The sequence below is a fragment of the Mesocricetus auratus genome, unplaced genomic scaffold (genome assembly GCF_017639785.1).
Source record: "Mesocricetus auratus isolate SY011 unplaced genomic scaffold, BCM_Maur_2.0 Super-Scaffold_100010, whole genome shotgun sequence".
Taxonomy (NCBI): domain Eukaryota; kingdom Metazoa; phylum Chordata; class Mammalia; order Rodentia; family Cricetidae; genus Mesocricetus; species Mesocricetus auratus.
In genome coordinates this window covers 68,660,040-68,674,298 of record NW_024429194.1, presented here as the reverse complement: position 1 = coordinate 68,674,298, position 14,259 = coordinate 68,660,040, and the positions used below count along the sequence as shown (strand labels likewise).

The 14,259-nt window shown below is 43.4% G+C and overlaps 2 long non-coding RNA genes across 2 annotated transcripts; one reads left to right on the top strand and one right to left on the bottom strand.

Moving 5' to 3' along the window:
• Nucleotides 1–262: 262 nt before the first annotated feature.
• LOC110340384 lies at nt 263–1,498 on the bottom strand. The gene is made up of 3 exons (XR_002382179.1): nt 1,412–1,498; nt 1,105–1,272; nt 263–580 (listed from the first exon to the last, which is right to left on the bottom strand). It is a non-coding gene; the product is annotated as an uncharacterized LOC110340384 (long non-coding RNA).
• Nucleotides 1,499–1,702: 204 nt separating this feature from the next.
• On the top strand, nt 1,703–13,831 carry LOC121142659. The gene is made up of 3 exons (XR_005879680.1): nt 1,703–1,798; nt 13,039–13,107; nt 13,553–13,831. It is a non-coding gene; the product is annotated as an uncharacterized LOC121142659 (long non-coding RNA).
• The last annotated feature ends 428 nt before the right edge of the window (nt 13,832–14,259 follow it).

The following is a 14,259-nucleotide window of genomic DNA, read 5'->3' as shown; positions in this document are numbered from 1 at the left end:
CATACAGGGCCGAGACAGTTGTTGGTATCCCATCCATGGTTAGTACCAGTGCTGTTTGGATGGGATAAAATCTCCACAGCCATGTCTAAACAGTTAGGCAAGTGATAAAACAGTCTTGGATGTCAACAACATCTAAGGACCAGGCTGCAACAGGCCATGACATTGGGTTCCCGACTTCTCATCATGGAGATAGTGTTCACTGCCCTCCCCCAAAAATTTGGTAATAAAAAACAATCCCATTGGTACAAAGGAACCACAATGATTTGGAAGGTCAAAATTTAATATATTTTAGGTGGAGTAAGAAGAGCCAAGTTAGACAACTGAAGCACAAAGAAGTTTTCCTTAAGTATATATTGTCCAAGAAGACTCAAATTCTGTTCCCGGCTATGCTGTTGTTTTGGCTGGCTTGCTTGTAGGTGCTGGTATTTTCTCTACTCTCCAAAGTAAAATATTGACACAAATGAATCCAATGAAGAAGAAAGAGGACGGGGTGGGGTGCTATTGAGTGGATTCTGATCACCTCCTGGTGTTTGGCGGAGGATCCAGTACCTTCTATGGGAAAGTGAAGCATTCTGGAAGGCTAGCAGAGGGCATTAGGTTAGCACACTTTTATCCCATTGTTTGAGAGCTGGATACACCTCTGCCACCTGTCCGTGAAATGACATATGTGTGCATTCTAGATCTCAGGTGGGGACATCTCAGAAAGCCCTTCCGTGCTAGCTGGGATTTAACATTGTAACCCTCCTCCAGCATCAGGAAGGCACGCCAGGTTCTCCTGGCCCCCTAATCACCTGGCTAAATCTTATATAAAAGTTTAAATAGAGGAGTGTGGTTCTCTGTGTACCATCAGATTATCCACTTGATATGGGGATTAGGGAAACCAAGTTCTCCTCCCTAGCCTGCTTTTGAGTGAGATTTGAGTCATTCAGAGCCTAGTAAATAAGTGTTACATTGCATAACTAGCTGTAAAAACTAAACTTTATCTTTTCCCTTGTACCCAGTTAATTCAAGAACACTGAACTCCAGAAACCCAGACTAGGGGAGGCAGCTACTCCCTCTACAGTGTGGGCTTCCTGCGATAAGATGTGTGGTATCAATCCCCACCTGTTCTCTGCTTCACAATACTGAGATAAGGGCTCTTCACCTTGCCCTGCCTCAAAGCCTTCCTCCGTCCGTCCTCCTAGGTCCTTCATGCTGAGTAGAGGTCTGTGTTCTTCCTGGAACCATCCTTTTCTGGGAAGATCAGCAGCAAGGTGCAGGCTGCAGGTTTAGCTGCAAGAGAAGCCCATGGATCCTCCACACTGAGTTGCCTCACCTACCCCAACTTCCTCAGGACCAAAGCTGACGTTTGTTGCCAGATTAGGATGAGCGCAGAGTGGAGGGCAAACATAAAAGAAGAGGGAACACTCACATGAACAATATAGACAGGAACCAGTGAGCTCTCCTGCATTCTCCACTGCAACACGTGCTTTGTATCTTGGTTAGGTGACTATAAAGTCTGCACACATACAACCATGTAAATATAACCACGACACTCACATAGACCATTTCTACTATCTCTCTAAGAGACACAGTCTTTTTTTTTAGTTGTGTATATGTGTAAATTATTTGTGTGTGTGCATGTGAGGTCTGAGGTTGACAGTAATTGTGTTTCTCAATCACTCTCACCTTTGTTTTTGTTTTTTTTTTTTTTAAGACTGTGTCTCTCACTGAATCTGGAGCTCACCAACTTTTCTAGTCTGGGGTTAGTTATCCACAGGGACACTCCCTTCTCCTCTGTCCAGTCCTGATATTACAGGTATGTATTTCACCACACCACATTTTTCATGTGGGTGCTGAGTTCTAAACTCAAGCTTTCACACTTGCCTGGCAAGCTGCTTATTCACCAAGCCATGTCACCAGCCTGGAGAGTCACTCTTTAGGAGGTGTGTTTTCATATTCTGTTCCTGCTCTTGGCTTTCTGGAACAGCCATGACTTTGTAGCAGACAAAAAAAAAAAAAAAAAAAAAAAAAAAGTTCCCTGTTGTAATAATCCTGCTAATAAAAACCGACAGCTGGTCGGAACTCATGACCAAATCCCTCTCAACAGACTCAGTTGCTCTTTCCAGTGCCACCAACATCCTTCTTGCTCTTGCTGTGTGATATTTCCTGTCTCTGCGGGCCATGGTCACTTTCCTAGACTGTCCCAGCACTCTTTACTTCTTACAGGCCCTGCCAAAAGTGGCCACACTGCAGTCACTTCTCCTGATCTCCTTATCCAGCAGGGCCCCGTCACCCCTTCATCTCTGGCTTGCTTTGTTATTCTTCAAGACCGTACTCACATCTAACAGGACACACAGTTACACCAATGGCTCACTGTCGTCTCTGTCTTAGACTTGGTGCTCTAGAATCAGCGCTTGAGAGGAATCAGATGCACGGAGGGAAGAGGGGAGGAAGCAGGGAGGTGGGGATAAAATAGCCAGGTCAGGATGTGTTTCAGGCAGGTCCAGTCTGGCGAATATCAGCTGGAGGCGTGGGGGTGTTCTTTGAACCCTCACACAGTAAACGCTTTGGGGTATCACTATGTGGCCTGCTCTACCTGATGGTCTACCTTGGATGGACACAACTGTCTTCTCCGGGTTTTGCTAGTTTGCTTTACTCAGCTGTAGTGTGAGTGTGTGCATGTGCATAAGCATCTAGACACTCAGATGGGGGCAAAGAGTTGGTTTGGGGGATGCCTTCAACGAGATGTGACTTTTAATGTCTAATAGTCATATGTCTTTAGTTCAGATGTTTGCATAATTCACCTAGAAAATGAATCAAAATAAGTTCTAGTAAAATACAAAAAGGCCATTGAAATGTCACAGAAAGGTTATTTAACAGTGTGTTATGTAACACCTGTGGGTTAGGGCGAGCGAGGGGATCTTGCACAGAAGTTTCTAGTAATTTGAAGACATTCAAAACACCAGTGTTCTCAGGCGCCTCTGTGTTGGTTGCTTTCATCCGTGTGTTGAGGATTGTTAGCCCAGTCCAGGCAGTTAATCTGAACCCAGGGTGGGTCTTTGGCTCTGCTTGTCTTACCTCTGCCCTGTTCTTCTGGTGTCTCCCTGTGGACACATCTGATTGGCTGCTCTCTTAGCCTCCCCTTGAAGTCACATGGGTACCGCCATGTTTAATGGGTCCCATCTGCTAACAGAAGGTATTTAATATGGTAGAAAATCAGGTGATTTGATTTATCAAATATTAATTTTCACCAGATGATATTTCTTTAGAAGGAGCTATTTCTTGGATGCTTTTTAAAAAAGTAATTGGTGAATGCTGGAATATTTATTTGTGAAAACAGTGTGCTGTAACAGCATGAGCTTGGGACTCCAGGCAAGAAAATGGGTGTTAGTATAGCCTGCTTATGACCTTTGACACTGGACCTGTCTTGGCCTCAGTTTCCCCACAGACTACTCTTTCAGGCCCTTGGTAATCCTGTAAGTAAATCCCCTTGTCTGTGGAGCCGATAAACTTGGCCAAATCAGTAATGATACCTGTTTTTGTTTGAGCGAGTAGCACTTGGAACTTTGGGTCAAACTTGAACACATAAAAAACTAGACCAAACTTTAAAGGTTCCTGCTTATCAACGCTAAACTGAATTTTGATCAAATGTTGTTTTATCAGATAGGTTATTAAGATAATAATATGCTTGATGGAGGGTGTTGGCCCCGGACGAAGGGATTGTTTTCAGCTCAGTGAGTTCTCATGAGGGAAAGCTGACACTGCCATTGGAACTGGGGTACCTTCTCCCCCAGGAAAGCTCAATGTCCAATGAGCCAATACACATATTGCTCTTGGGCTCGGCAGGAATTCTATGTAGGAGACAAACTAGGCGTTCACCCATTTTCTTTTTCTTAAGTAAACCCAGAAAGTTTGGAGCGGGCTTGTATCTGAGTTGTTCTCTTTCAGAAGCGTATGCAACACCGCATAAAGGGAGGAAGACCCTACCAGGACATTTTCTGTCATGTTTTGATAGAAAAGAGCCCATTTTAGGGCCCAACTGCCATAAAATGCCATTTCTGATATGACTTACCCCATACACAGGGTTGGCCTTTGTAGATAGGCCTGTCAAGCCATGGCTAGATGGCTTCGTGTGCTGTCCCATTGCAGTGAGAGGCAAATCATAGTATAGTTTATTAACTGGCAACTATACAATAGACAGAAAATTGGTACAAGTGGTTCAGGGAGTATTCTCGGAATTAAAGGGGGGTTTCACAATGGCTGAATGGTGAAACAGTTATAAAGGTGTTGTGATTTTCCATTAACTTGGTTTTATATTTACCTGCAAACTCTTGTTGTTCTTTGAGTCTCCTTGGACACTACAATTGAAGTGGGCTGAATGCCACCATCTTCAACAAGGGGGCAACCTTAGGCCAGATGACTGACTGCATAGAAGGCCTTATCACTAGACAAAGGGCAAGCCACCCAATTCCAGGTTTGTTTCTTTGTGTTTGGTGAGAATAAAATCAGCTTTAATGGGGGCAGTTTATTAGACGGCGGACACTGAACCCTTAGCACCCTTGCAGCCATTCTTGCAGACATAGTTACTTCAAGGTGAAATGAGCCTGGCATGCTAAGGGTTAATGCGCCGCAGGAAAGGGGAGCAATTTTCTCTCACCTTGTCTGAAGAAAAAGACTCAGCAATGGATTTTACTTCCCTCCTCAATTTATTAGACTTTATGGGAAGTTTAATGTGGTGTGTCCCTTGTACAAAGTCACTGAATGAGAGCATTCCGTGTGGAGGAAATCCTACACACTGGGAGAGGACTTCAGCAATTATGAGGGTAACATTCACACCAGCAAGCATTCCATGACTTTCCAAAAGGCTCTTTAGTGTGTCAGTTCCAGCGCTTTAAAAAGAACATAAGCCTGCTTCCTGAGTAATGACTTCAGATAAATGGGTGAAAAGCAGCCAAATAGTCCTGGTCCCAGGCGGACCCCAGAGAGTCTGCTAATCCACAGTTAGGGTGCCCAAGTGCCTAGAGGTACACTTTCTACTCGCCTGGGATGCTCTCAGGAAGATTCTGTTTTGTTGTGCTCAATGTTTGTTGACCCCTCTGAGCCTCTGACAAGAGGATAACACCTCCATTCATGAGAAAAACATTTGCCATCTTTTTTGTTTGTCTTCAACTCAGTGTTTGCCAGAAAGTAAGGGTCATATACAGTATATTGGAGGAGACTAATTTAACTAATAGGGTTTCACTGTGGATCGAGTGTTCTGAGGCAATGTTTGAGAACTGAACTTATAAATAGAAGTTCTGTGTTCAGGGTCCCTAGAGAAATACTGATGGCTCCTGTTCACTGGACACTTTGTTCTACAGGACCAGCCAGAGGAGGACACAGGGGTGGAAAACCACTGCTTGTCTCCAAATTGGGCTGGTATTTAGACCATTCCAATTGTGCAGTCTGATTTTTACCATGATATATGCAAGTTGTTATTTAAGACATGATGAAATCATCTAACCAGTATACCTGTGGGTGACTGCGGTGGGCGACTGAGGGCAGCCAGAGCTGGCTTTCACATTTCCTTGCCAACCAAGGGGCTTAATGTGGAAGGCAGGCTGCGAGTTGCTCACAAAAGCGGGGTCCTAATTGCAGAACCCTTTGTATCTCTGAACTGGTGGCCCCAGATGACTTTTAAAAATGGTTGTTACTAGAACCTTCTATTTTGAATGAGCAGACTAACCAAGCCAGACTGGCAGTGGCCCTTCTTGTTCAAGAAAGAAAAGATGTGGCTTAGAAAATCAGAACACCGTTTCTTGATGAAGAAGTTTTGTTTTGTATTATTCTATTATGTGTATGTATGTACATGCTATCATCTACCGTCTCTCTCTATCATCTATCCATTGTCTATTATCTACCTATTTATCTAACATCTATCATCATTACCATCTATCTGTTATCTATCTAGTATCTACCTATTATCTATCTATCTATCTATCTATCTATCTATCATCTATCATCATCTATTATACCTCATACCCAAAGTGGTCAAGGTGATTTTAAAAATAGAAAACACATCTAACTTCTGTTTATATGCCCAAGAAGTCTAACAAGTCATTTCCTTTGTCTTTTGTCTTTATAAACCCCTTTCCTTTATTCATTCCTCTCTACTTCCTTATCTAGTCATTGGAATATATTCAAATGGGCTCATAAACCCATCTCCTCCCCATAAGCGTGCTGACTATTGGGCAAAGCCCCCCTTGGTGGTGGGTGCCTTTGTGGTTCTCTGGACACCTGCCACATTGCACTGCCTCTTAGTAGCTGGAGCTGCACTCTCTGCACTTGCCTCAGACATGCAGAGGCAAAGTTTCATTCTTTTGAGAGGATGTCAGCTGAATAATCGCAGTGGCATTTTTGTTATTATGAAACAGATCATAACCATTGCTTAGAAAAGGACATTGGCAAAACACACACACACACACACACACACACACACACACACACACACAGAGGAATTCAGGTGCTATGGAGGTCAGAAGCCTCAGATCTTCCTGGAGCTGGCTTTACAGACAGTTGTGAGCTGTCTAACCCAAGTGCTGGGAACTAAGCTTGGGTTCTTCTTGAGAGCAATACCCCTCTTGAGAGCCCCCCTCTTCGAGCCTGGGAAAGGGCCCTTCAAAATGTAGCTCACAGAAAAAGGCTTAGAGATAGGTGTGGGGCAGGAAGGAGTGAGAAATAGGAGAGAGAGAGAGAGAGAGAGAGAGAGAGAGAGAGAGAGAGAGAGAGAGAGAGAGAGAGAGAGAGAGAGAGAGAGAGAGGAGAACAGCACCCATCTTCTCAAAGGCAGATATCACTTTCTCTGGGAACTAGGACACTCTTGTCTGTGCAGAATAAGGGTTAACACTTCAATGATAAGGAAATTTCCAAGGGGACTCCTCCTTCCCCCCTAAACAAAACATTAAGACAGTAGCTGTCTCAATAGTTCCTGAACACAGAGACACGTCATGCGATCACAAATTTGGTTTATGCTTGGTGCCTGCCTTAAATATTATTAATATCCAATTTCGTGCTCAAAATGCCTTGGTAAGCATAATAAATGATGAGGATATACTAATCAAGACCAGCATCTGGGAATTGGAGCTTTATTGACTTAAATGTTTTGAGATAGTCGCCTATATTTGCTGTGAAAGACTTTTGTAATCTGAAACGGGACTTGAAGAACAGTGTGGAGGGAGGAGAAGGCTCCTGTGTTGTGTTAAGGAAAAACACAGAGTGACCTCACTGGAGTCTCTGAGAGAGCTCATCTTTCCTCTCTCAGGGTCAGGGAAGGGAAAGGTGAAAAGCCGTTACCTGATGGACATGCAGAAACAGCTTTCCAGCTTTAGGTAAGGGAAACACTTCTTGCGTTTCAGTGTCAGGAAAGTGTACACACAGGGCATCTTGGAGCCGATCAAGCCTGAACCCCATAATGTCAATTGAAAATTCAAGGGGAGAGATCATTAACTTTCTGTGGCGGTGGAGCCGATGACGAGATCCACACCCCACCGGAGGCATGGGAACAGGTCTCCTCTCCAGCCCTGCGCTCCCCCCCCCCCCCAGGATGCTCTTCACGCAGCAGCTCCAGCAGAGCAGGGAGAGCGAGGCAACAAAGGCAGTTCCAGGCTCTGCCCAGCAGGGAGAAGCCACAAGCTCCCTTGCCAGCGTTTTCCTCTCCAGTCTGTGCTAGTTCAGTGTCCCCTAGTGGCAACTCATCTTATTAAATGGCGAGTTGGTTACAGGAAGTAGACTGAGCCCCACACAGAACAGTGTCTTTTGCTGGTGTTTTATTTCGCAGACAAATTCTGACATGCCAGGTGTGAGGTCCCCGAAAACTCTTCTGTGTCAGTGAACTACCACTATCACGTAGGCCAGAAAGCTGAGGTTCCTGGAGTTTGGCCGTAGCCAAATCGAGTGTGTTGTAAGAGAGCCAGGGTTCGAAGAGAACATCTAGCTCTGTCTTTTCTTTTACTGTTCTGATCCCAAGGTGACAGACATTTTCCCGGCGGCAGTAGGCAGTAGGGAAAGGAGCCTTAGGAAGGCCAGGCCTGTGCCTCACCTTGGTCACCTCTGGCTTTCTGAGTGTGGGTACTAAGAGACCATGGGGTAGAGAGAAGAAATGGATGGTTCTGCCCTCGGATCCTAGCACCACCACCATTCCACTTTCTACTCTGAGGCTACTGCAGTTGCTACTGCACTCTTGGCCCTAAAAATACAGTGATGATGTAGAGACAAAATACTTTTGGTCAAGTTTCTAGTTCTTGCATATCCCTAGGGTTTTTCTTCCCCCTATGTGTAAAACGGTTGGGAATACAGTTGAATATCGTGGGAACTAATCCAGTGTATGAAAGCCATGCTCAGAAAACCACGCTCAGCGAGGCAGAGCAGCATGGAGGAGATGCTAGTCCAGTACACAGTCCTTGTCAGCTGAGCAATCAGTGGGTCCAGCATTCCTGGAACCTTCCTTGGGTCAGTTATCTGCAGATGAAAGGAGGCAGTGTGAATCCTTGTGTGTTTTAATTAGCCGAGCTGTGAACTCTGTAACATGGAAAAAAACTAGCTGGTTCCCCCCCACACACTTCAACCTGGAGCCTCCAGCAGTGGCCACACTTTATAACTATAGAACTGGGGGTCAGAGTCTCATGGAGGCTATGAAAACATTTGGTCTCCTTCCCAACAGAAGGCTGGTGTCTAGATATCTCAGATGACATCCTCCTGGAAGGAATGTGTTTAGAATAACCGACGATGAGCTTTGGTTAGCTTCAGTTTGCCACATAAATGATAAATGCATTTCCTTAGAATGTATAGTCTCTTCCTGAGAAACTTTTCTTCTGCTTTAAAATACATATAATGCTCAGAAACACTAGCTGAGGAAACAAACAAATTACTGAGTGTTAGGACGCCGGAAGAGGGTAAAGATTTTCTGACATTTGACAGAAAAACAAAAGTAAATGTATATCTTGGCCAATGTTTTTTCTTGGACTTATTCGTTCAGCAAATGTTTGCCATGCACCTGTCCTGGGCACTCACTGTCCATGTTGGGGTCACAGTAAAACAGACGGCTGCTGTTTCCATAGATCCTAGAGGAAAAGAGCAATCACGACAGATCAGACGTATGTATGGTCAAAGCTAGGAAACATAAGGCAGGCGGAGTGAACTGCAGAGGGGGAGCCCTCCTCTAGACAGGAAGCTGGGCAAGTCCCCAGTGAGGGGAGGAAGTGGACCTGCTGTCTGGGGAGAGAGCAGATGCAGAGGCCCTGGGGTTGGCTGACACTTAAGGGTCAAGGTGGTCAGATGTGTAGCTGGAGAATGCTGGGGATAGATCTGAGGGCAGTGAAGGGAAGGAGCAGAGCCTGATGGGCACGGGCGGCTTTGAGACACTTGAACAAAGGACAGACAGCATCTGGTTTATGCTTTAAAACAGTGGTTCTCAACCTTCCTAACACTTCGACCCTTTAACACATTTCCTCACATTGTGGTGACCCCCCCATAAAATTATTTCATTGCTACTTCATAACTGTCATTTTTCTACTGTCATGAATCGTAATGTAAATATCCAGTATGCAACCCCACAGGGGTCGTGACCCACAGGTTGAGAACCTCAGCTTTGAAAGTTGGGCAAGTGAGCCAAGTTCAGCCCAGAAGCTGGGTGTCTTTGAGGTAGAGGCCCCAACTTTCCCCCCTGAAAGGGCAACTCAAGTTCATGTGCAGATCTTGGGGAGCTGGGTAAATCTATGTATTGTAAGCATTGCCAAGGCTGATGAGTGTAGTAAACACCAAATAATAGACATTATGTTCACATCTTTCTCTTTCCTCATCCCTCTGAAGGAGAAACGGCAACACTGGATCTTCTAACACATCTTCCTTCACCGGCGCTCTCCCTGCCCTCACCTCTCAGGTTTATGTGGAACATAAAACTGCTTGGGATTTCAATGAGCCGGGAAAGAGTTCCTGGGAGAAATCCCTTCTGTTCTCGGCCCTCAGCTTTCTGTCCTTTCCTAGGAAACTTGTATTTATTTCCAGTCAGTGATGATCAGTTTATTCTCTGTTTCCATGTGATTCGAACCATCAGGCATTTAAGCCATTTTTATTTTTATTTTTTGGGTTTTCAAGACAGGGTTTCTCAGTAGCTATGGAGCCAGTCCTGGAACTTACTCTCATAGCCTGGGGTGGCCTCAAACTCACAGAGATCTGCCTGGGATTAAAGGGGTGTGCCACCACCACCAGCTTAAGCAGTTTTTAAACTGGCACAGGTTTAGAAGGATGCCGCACTTATGAAGAATACTGATAGAGTTCCTGAAGGTGAGATTAGATTGTCTCCTTTCCAGTTCTTTGACTTAGTGATGAAAAAAATTGTGAGAGACACAACCATACAAACTGTTCATGGGTTTTGCAGCAAAGTGGGTTTTGTCTTTATAAATGATGTTTGAAGATAGTGTCTTAATTAGGGTTTCTATTGCTGTGAAGAGACACACGACCATGGCAACTCTGATAAATAAAACATTTAGTTGGGGTGGCTCTTTTACAGTTTCAGAGGTTCAGTCTATTACCATTATGATGGGGAACATGGCAGTGTACATGGAGTTGAGAGTGCTATATGTTGCAGACAACAGGAAGTCGACTGAGACACTGGGTGGTATCCTGAGCATGGGAAACCTGAAAGCCTGCCCCGTACAGTGACACACTTTCTCCAACAAGGCCATACTGACTCCAACAAAACCACACCTCCTAATAGTGCAATTCCCTTTGAGATTATGGGGGCCAATTATATTCAAACTACCACAGATAGAATTAAAAGTATTTTGAAAATCTTGAACAAAGAATGAAATCTTTCCCAATATCTTTAAAAGGAGGTGCAATGAAGATAAGTGCTCACAAATAGTACAAGACAAAATTGGACCATTACAAGAGGAGGATGAAGGATGTGTTTCATTAGCAATAAAGAGAGGAAAGGGCTTGAGTCACGGCAAACCACATAGTAGGTCCACAGTTAACATGATCTATCCTCAGGAGCAGATGTGTGGTTTGACCCCAGCAAGATAACTGTTCTACATTCCAGGATGATGATCTTCAGTGTGGACAAAACCGTGTGCCTTAATCTTAACACTGTAAGAAAGGCTGGGCCATCTTAGCAGTGGACTAGTGGCAAACGTGGACCCAGAGAGATCTCTCAGCTTGTACCCCATCTTGGCTTGCAGCGAAGTTTTCCAGGATATGTGTAGTAGATCTTTCTTGCTGGACTTTCTTTGGAATGCCAGCCCCCAAGTAATGTCATAGAGACTTAGTATTAGTTATGAAAGCTTGGCCTTAGTTTAGCTTAGCCTTGTTTCCAACTAGATCTTATAATTTAAATTAACCCATTTCTATTAGTCTACATTTTGCCACCTGGCTCTTTATCCCTCCTCAGTACCATGTGTCTGACTTGTTCTACATCTCACTGGAGAAACCACTCAGCTCAGATTCATCCCTTGAGTTCTTCTGTCTGGAAGTCCTGCCTAACCTCTCCTGCGTAGCCATTGACTGTTCAGCTTTTGATTAAACCAAACACAATGGCACATCTTCACACAGTATACAGATACCCTGCAACAAATGTGGGCTCTCAAATTCTTAAAAAGCTTTGCCTATGCACCATTTTTTCCAGTTTTCTAATATTTGGAACAAAGGTGGATGATAAGGGATATCCTTCTGTATGCTGTGAATATGTGTTACTTTTATTGGTTGATGAATAAAGTTGTTTCAGCCAATGGCCTAGCAACCCCACATCTGACAGAGGGCTGATCTCCAAAATATACAAAGAACTCAAGAAACTAGACATCAAACTACCAAATAATCCAATTAAAAAAATGGAATCCAGATCAAGAAAGAGAATTCTCAATAGAACAATCTCAAATGACAGAAAGACACTTAAGGAAATGTTCAACATCCTTAGCTATCAGGGAACTGCAAATCAAAATAACTCTGAGATTCCATCTCACACGGATCAGAATGGCTAAGATCAAAAACACCAATGACAGCTTATGCTGGAGGGGATGTGGAAAAAGGGGAACACTCCTCCATTGCTGGTGGAAGTGCAAACTTGTATAGTCACTGTGGAAATCAGTATGGTGATTTCTCAGAAAACGACCTCAAGATCTGCAATACCACTGTTGGGCATATACCCAAAGGAGGCACATTCACACCACAAGAACATTCACTCAACTATGTTCATTGCAACATTATTTGTAATAGCCAGATCTTGGAAACAACCTAGATGCCCCTCAACAGAAGAATGGATAAAGAAAATGTGGTACATTTACACAATGGAGTACTACTCAGCAGTGAGAAACAATGACATCCTAAAATTTGCAGGCAAATGGACAGAACTAGAAAAAAATCCAAGTGGGGTAACCAAAAACTAGAAAGACAAATACAGTATTACTCACTCATAAGTGGATACCAGACATAAAGCAAAAGATACCCAGCCTACAATCCACAACCCCAGAAAAACTAGAACCCTCTTCCAGAAATACATGGAAGCATATGTAGAAATCCACAACTAACAATTGGGCCAAGCTCCTGGAGTGCAATTGAAGTGAGGGAGGAGCCATAATATGAACAAAGGAGTCAAGACCATGATGGGGAAACCTGAAGAATCAGTTGACCCGAGCTAGTGAGAGGTATCTGACCTAAGCTAGTGAGAGATCACTGACTTCCAGAGATCCACCTGTCCCTACCTCCAAGTGCAAGGAGTAAAGGTGTGTGCTACCACACTTGGCCTAGATAAAATTTGTAATAATTTAAAAATCAAATGTGTATGAGAGTTGTGCTGTGTGTGTCTATGTGCATCATACGTGTGCCGTGCCTGTGGAGGTAAGAAGAGGGCATTGGTCCCCTGGAATTACAGTCGTGCATAGTTGTGAGCTATCAAGTGGGTGCTGGGAACAGAACTCAGGTCCTCTGCAAAACCAAGTGCTCTGAACCACAGAGTCATCTCTTCAACTTGCAAAGGTTTACTTCTATTATTTTTAATCTTGTGTGTACATGTATGTTTGTGTGTAGATGGTGCATATGAATATATAGGTGTTCTTAGAGGCCAGACATGTAACTCTCCAGGAGCTGTTGCTACAGGTAAGTTGTGTGGGTTGTCTGATGTGTGTCCTAGGAACTAAATTCAGGTCCTCTGAGAATGCAATGTGAGTTCTTACTGTGGAACTAGCTCTCTATCCCCGGCTAATTTTAATCTTGATAACTGACAGCACAACTTAACACCTTCTCGTCAAGTTCAATTAGACTTACTTACAATTACTTTTAGTTGATGTAGTATCCTCTGGTAAAGTTCTGAGGATTGCTTCAAAATCTATAGCTTGTTTAACTCACTACAAAGATTAGATCATGCATCTGTTATGATAATTATGTACATTATATTTTCTGAGTTCTGCTGGCATACATAGCAGCATCTTATCATAGAAGCACGTATTTTGTGCTTCCTATTATAATTTTTAGCTATTTCCCTGGTACTTTATAGTCACTTTTTAATAACTACAGTTTGGCCTCATCTCCTTCTTGCTCCTAGGTCACAGTTTCTCATCTGCAAATCAGTAGACAACATCAAGTTGGTGAGTCCCACAAACTCTGTGAGCCTCTCCAGATGAAACGATTTCTCCAGATGAAACAAAACCGGCCTAGATGAGTCAGCCACCATCCAACCCACCTGAATGTGGAGTGCTTATTGTTGCATGTTGCTGAGATTTCTCAATTGTCTATTGTACTACGACTTTGTAAATACGTGGTTGAGTGATTGGATTTCTGATGCTAAACTTTACTCATGTAATAAACATAAATTTCTAAAATAATAAATAAGTAATACATGTTGATCATTATCTTTAAATTTGTCTGGAATCTCTTTACTTAATTAGTCCTTCAGAGTTTGGGGGTTTACATTCAATGGCCCCATGGGCTACTTTTACTTTGTTCAGGTTAGGATATTAGAGCCATACAATCATGATAAAAACATATTGGCCAGCTCAAGAAAATCTCCCAGTGTTCTTCACACAATGATAAAAATATAGAAAATGTAAAGGTCTTCAGAGTATAGCTTGATTTAACTTAAGGGGTAGTTCTTAACTGGGATTGGATGCTGTGTTTTCAGTGTGAGATTATAAAATGATTGTGCTGAGAAAACATTAATAAAAACCTACAGAAATAAAAACTACAATGGCAATTGCATGTTAGTTTTTCCAACTCTGCTCTGGAACAAGCTAGGCATCTTGTGATGAACAT